This window comes from Chlamydotis macqueenii, chromosome 2 (genome assembly GCF_036417535.1).
Source record: "Chlamydotis macqueenii isolate bChlMac1 chromosome 2, bChlMac1.mat, whole genome shotgun sequence".
NCBI classification, from domain to species: domain Eukaryota; kingdom Metazoa; phylum Chordata; class Aves; order Otidiformes; family Otididae; genus Chlamydotis; species Chlamydotis macqueenii.
In genome coordinates this window covers 129,167,435-129,173,920 of record NC_141557.1, presented here as the reverse complement: position 1 = coordinate 129,173,920, position 6,486 = coordinate 129,167,435, and positions in this window count along the sequence as shown.

Sequence of the window (6,486 nt, the reverse complement as noted above, 5' to 3'; positions counted from 1 at the left end):
TTTTTTTTTTCTCCCCCTCCTTTTTTCCTTCCTTTTTGGTTTTCTTTCTTTAGTCTTTTTTGTTACATTCTTCAGAAGTTAAGCCAGCTTAGTCTCAGAATAGTGCCTTGCTTTCTGTCATTTGTCTACTGAGACTGAGATCTTGTCCGAGTTTCAGTTCCATCAAGTATCCTTCCTAGACTTAGGAAGGATATAAAGAGATATAAAAGATATCTCTATCTTTTTGCCTGTTGGTGCCTTTTACAATGCACAGCTATGCCTCCTCAACTTTATCAATTTTGGTTTTATTTCAATATATTTTATAATATTTATTTCTCTATTTTAAGGTATCTATTTCAAGAGTATCCCTTTTGTGTTGATGTTCTCTTCAAAAAATCTCCTAAAATGAAATGTCCAGTGAAAGCCAGAGTTGGGTGATCTGATTTGCTGAGATATAGGAGGCTGAGTTCTCAGAGATGGCACTAATCCTAAAAAAAAAAGCAACATCTCATTATTATCTTTAAAGAGCAAAGGGAAAGGACTGTCTAATTGCAGGGGTGAAGTTAACAGGAATTAGATATGAAAAAAAAAGGAAGAAAAAATGTTTGGAGAAAATCTTCCTCATCTAACTTTCGTCAATCAAAATGTCCCCACAAGTTAACTTGCTTGTTATTCTTGTCATTGCTGCATGTCTGGTCTGCCTACATTCTTGCTACTTGGGCCTTGCACTTTTCATGGGTTAAGACCACTCTTACCTTTAACAACCTTTGCATGAGACCTTTCTGCCTTGTCTAGAAGACTGTGGGACACAAAAATGAAAGGGAAATCCATGAGTGCAGGCAGGTTGTACACCAGTTGGCCTATGGCTGTTTTCTGTTCGGCTTCTGCTCCTAAGCTTAAAGCTCCTGCTGTCCAACACTGCGTGTCTTTATGCTTCACCGCAGAGCTGCCTTGCTAAGGATACAGGGTTCTGGCTTCCCTTGCTAGCACATCAGTGACATTAATTTCTTTGCCAATTAGTGTAATAAGGAAGCATGTGCCTTCTGGATTTTCCTACCTTAAAGCAACTCTCATATGTGATAAGGTGTTGGCAACGCGGGTATTTCTCAGTACACTCATTACAGCATTATGGTGATTTATGGATGATTTATGGATCAGCTAAACCACAGTCTTGGTGTGAATGCCCTGGTTAGCTGTGGAGGTGATGTGTTCATGGAAAGCAATGATTTGACTCTAGGACTAAGTTTCAAACCCACAAAGTTCAAATGGGTTCAGAATTTACTCAGACACGTTCTCACATTCCTCTGTTTTACAGACAAGGGTAATGATCCTAAAAGCAACTGCCCTGCAGCGTCACTGGAGTGAAAAATTGAAGGGTTGTTTTCCAAGTAATCTGATTCTGTACAGCTGGATCAATAGTCAATATTGCCAGACCTTGACTGCTTTGCCTCTACCTAATTTTTACCATTGCATGTCACAATAAAGCCCAATGTGAAAGACCCTCCAAGAAATGAAGGGCGAAAGAGGACAAGAAATCATACCTGCTCTTAATGCTCTCTGCTTTTTAATATACTCCATTTATTGAAAATTCAAGCACGCAGGTAGGTTTATAAATTGGGTGGAGATGTGTAAGTCCCTGTAAAACTGAGAGTTGATCCCTGTTATTTGCAAAGATACTGGTGCAGCATAGGTATTTTGCTCGCAGAATTAGCTCAGAACTGTCCAGGCTCATGTTTGTAAAATGGCATATAAGTGAGTACTGCCCAGTCTTTAAAGCTAAATTTCAGCCTCATGCTAATCTAACTTTTCTAGTTGTACTTTGCACCCTCCCCCCAAAATTGTTTGAGTTGATTTTTAATGTCCTTATATCAACCCCACAAACAATTTCTAGTAAGCTTGAATCAAATTAATGGAGACCTTGGAGCACTTGGGAAAAAAAAGTTTCAAAAGTTTGTGCCAACAATTTTTTTAAATTATGAAATGGGTCCCCTTGTCATCCAGTCCCATGCCTTGAAAGCTTCTGCGATACAAAAGTGGTTTTTGTCCCCCTCCTTTTACCCCTCTGGAAATTCTGCTTCTGGGTAAGGCTGACATGACCAAGAATTATCCTTTACAGATACCTCTAGCAGAGATGATGAAGGTACAGTGGTTGACAGTGTCTTCTGCATCAAGCAGTGCTCTGCTTCACAGTTTCCAGAGTGAGGGGAGGAGATCAGACAGCCAAGGTTTTATGAAGGCCAGTCCCAGACCTAAGACTGGTCAATGCTACAAACAGCTGCTTGCAACTGAGCAAAATGGCTCTATGGCAGCACTCCACCATTCAGGCTGCAGGTTGGAAGGGGAACAATTACCTGGCAGGGATGTGGAAATGCCAAGAAAGTGGTTCTTTTTAGCAGCAGAGGGCTCCTAACCAACAATATGTGGCTGATTTGTGACCACAGATGCCACTTGGGTGGTGCAGACAAGCTCCAACTGCTCTCAAGAATTTGTCCAAGTAGCTGTTTAGAAATTCCACCTGGCGAGACTTAAACCCTACCTTTTCAGGACATTGTCACTGACTTCCTCGAACATCTGTAAATAGCTGACTTGTATATGTTCATGCACCGTGGAGGATAGAGTTTAGATTTTTTACCAAGGTTATCCTTTTGACACAGGGCCAGATTGTCAGGGAGTCAGATCCATGCCGGGGAGAGCTGCTTGGTTGACTTAGTGGGTGGCATTCTCATAGATGAACAACAATTTCTTTGTTGTGTTTGTTTTATTATACCTTTATTCTTAAGGAAACGACCCACTGTGTTTGTATATGAGCAGATTGTTCTCCTGTTTTTGAAACCTATGTGTTTTCATCCCAAGCACTGCTTCTCTCTCCAACCTTTACTAACAACCTCCCAAAAATCAAATAAAAAAACCCCAAACAACCCAGAAATATAAGGGCAAGTTGACAATGGCTTCATTCATTTTGGAAAATCCTTACCTAATAGCTAAAATGAAAAGGATCAGTAAAAAATGATTCCTATTCATCTATTTTCTATCATGGATTATTTTGGCCGCTGCTGCATGAGAAACAGTGAGAACTTGTAATAAGTCATCTCTTTTGCAAGAATAAGCTATAATTTTGACATTTCACGTGTCTGAATGACTTTTTTCTTGCTGTTGTAACTTCCAGATTTAAACTCCACTGCACCGAAACTCTGAATTTAGGACAAAAGTGAAATACTATTTAATAATGACAATAAGTAAATTCACTGTGTATAGATCAGGGAAAATATACCTAATCATTGGCTGATATTCAGGAAAAAAAAGTGTATTTATGATGAAATATGATTGTTGAAAGCTAGCAATAAGTAACGGAAGTTGTGTTTTCTCAGAATAAAAGAATAATAAACTGGATTTTAATTGATTCATATCTACAAAAATAAAAAAAAAAGGCAGAAAACAAAACATAACCACAGAATTTAACAATTATATCTTGAAAATTTATTGTCAGACAAAAGGGCTGATTTGGTAAAGTTTAGTGCAACTGGTAAGAAAATGTGGGGATATATTGAATGTGGAAAAAATGAGAAGAGGGTGGATTGCTCAGTTTTGTGATAATTTGATGAAGAGTTTTCAGTCAGGAAAATTTGTCATGTGAGGTTTTTAAGTAACTCTACTTGGATTCTCAAGTGATTTACAAGCTACACAAACTTAATTGTTTTTTTTTTTCTTTTCTTTTTCTTTTTCATTTCTAAAAGAAAGGGAAAACAGTATGAAGTAGTTTAATTACACTCGGATTGAGAAATCAAGTGTATTAAAGACAGGAAATTCGAAAATATACAACACTCGTTGGTAGCTTTCCCCCTGGTGGCATGTTACTTAGATAACATTTGTCTTCTGTCTGCTTTCTGTGTTATCTCCATTCTGTTTTTCCTTCTCTTTTTCTTCTCACTATTACTAATTAGTATTCTGATAAACTCATATACATTAAGTAGTATTCAGCATTAGAAGAGGTATGTATGAGGTATAAAAATGCATTTTACTTCCGTTCCTTATTTAAGTCTAAATACAGCACTCATTTTTTAAATATGTGCTTGTTTTCTACATGCACAACAGTTTTATTAAGATAGTTACTTTTGTTTTCTTTCTGTAAAGTAAAATGCTTTTGTAAGGACATGGGATATTAAAATTTGGATAAATATTTCACCCATTCAGTCATTTATGAAACCATTTATCACAAGTCTGCATGTTCTCTCTGATTAGTATTGGTTCCTTCAGTTTGCCAGTCCCTCACCAGTGAATTTGGGCTCTGGGGGATGGAACACATTTCTTGTTGCTCAGAAGAAATATACCGGTGTATTTCTTCTTTTTTTTTTTTTTCTGTCAATGTAGCCATGGAAAATAAAAGGCTTAGCTGCTAGGAACTTGATATTTTATAGCTTACTCTTGACTTTACTGTGCCTAACTTTTAAGAAACAACTTTGCTTTTTTTTTCTTTTTAATCAATATCTATAAAACCTCAGTTTCTGGTAGGTGCTTATCCTGTGCACTTATTGCAGTTTTCTTTGATATATCTATTCTACTTGCATATCAGAAAGATTTAAAACTTGGTACTGCGCTTAAGTTATAAGGCTTCGATTCCACAAATGCACTGAAGCCTGCGCTTAACATGAAGCTATTGAACTCCAAACATGTGCTTAAGCACTTTGGTGAGTGGGGGAAGGCTAGAGTAACTGCTTCAAATGAACATGTATCTCAATTTTTTTTTTTTAATTAGACACTGTAAAAGTACCTTTTATTGTCTGTTGAAAACTGCAGCTGAAGAAAATCTCAAAATGTTAGGAATGATGAGAGCAGAATGAGCAATCCTACAATCACATAGTGCACCTAAGGCAAAAGCTTGTCCTTTCTGTGTCTTTACTGTGGGTTCCCAATATGACCCTTTCTGTGTCTGACTTAAAATTGCTTTGGAAAAAAAATCAATCATTTTAAATTTGCAGTGACTTTCCCACCATTCTCCTATATCCAGGAAAATGCCAGTTCATCTTTTGAAAGAATGTCCTGAGTATTTGGTACCTAACTTGAAGCAGAAGCAGCAGAGATTGGCTGTGTTGGTAGTCATGTCTGGGTAGACTCTGGGTAGACCAAGCAGGTCCTAAACCTTGTGATCCCCTTTGAGAGAATAGTGATTGTATGCAGTCTCGCAAAAGGCCGTGTACTGGGCTGTGGTGTTAGGCTAAAAAGCCAACCACATGGTATCTTTTCCTCCAGGGATAAGCTGTTTTTCAGGTGATGGGGTCCTGATCTGCACAACTCTGCAAAGCAAATACTTCAGTTTTTTCCCTATAATGCTGATGTTGAATTTTTACAAACCTGGTAGTTCTGTTTTCAAAGACTTGGCTTGGGCTCCAGCTGCACAACACAAAGCAGATCAGAGTAAGGGATGCCTCTGCACCACAACCAGGTTTTCTTTTTAAGACATTGGCAAAGGCTTCATAGAAGCTGTTGATCCCAGCAGCTCATGTGAATCCTGCACGCACCCTGTCCTCAGTCATTTGCAGCACAGAGACTGTATTATAGCCAGGTCTTCTAAAGTTTTTATCTTCTTTAAGCAGCAGAATGCATCCACCTTTTCCCAGGCTGCTTACATCCATGTGGGATTTGGCAAAGGATCCACCTAAGGAAGAGGCTGATGATATTCTCTATCATGTTGGTTTTCTTTGGAATGATCTATAAAGAGTTTCCATTCCTTATATACATCTCTGGCTCTTCAGCTCACTAGAGAAAAACTAACACACAGAGATGTCTCTGTCCCCTTACGCCTAGCTTGCGATTCAGTTGTGAGTCAGTTAGCTGATCTTTTTCTCCTCTTTTTCCCTCTTTGATTCTTCTCCCTGTGAATACCAACTTCAAACCAGCAATCAGTACCAAAAATCTGTAATTATATGAACTTAGGTAAATGAAGCTCGTCAGCACTCTATAGGGTGTGGTTTGCTTACATCAGTGGATGCTGAAGCAAGTGACAACTCTAAACAGCTCCTTCAAACTGGTCCAGGTCATGTGACTACAACCAGTCCCTGAAACCCATTTTAGTTCTGGCTTTGTACAAGACCAGAACACTGCCATACATTTGCAGGTCCTACCTGTCTTGTCTAACAGGTATTAATTAAACAGTAAAACACACTGCAGAGACAAAATTTTACCTTTGACCTCTTACATCTAATGACATTTGACATAAATTACTGCCTGTCATGTTGTGCCATGATACATCAAAGTAATCTCACACTTCTACTAGAGAATTACCATTACAGCAGAGCTATGATGTACACAATAAATCCACGTTTTTCCTGTCTTGTAAATCACTAGAGCAGTAACATTTTTCAGGTGAATGGTAGTATGGTGATAGCAGTGGCAACCAAGAGGTAAGACCTCCTATTGCCTTTGCATAGATCTTCAAAGAAGTCCAGGAATATTGTTCCTGTAAGGAAGGAATTGGGAACATGTTTTTTTCTGCCTTATAGGCTATTTAGA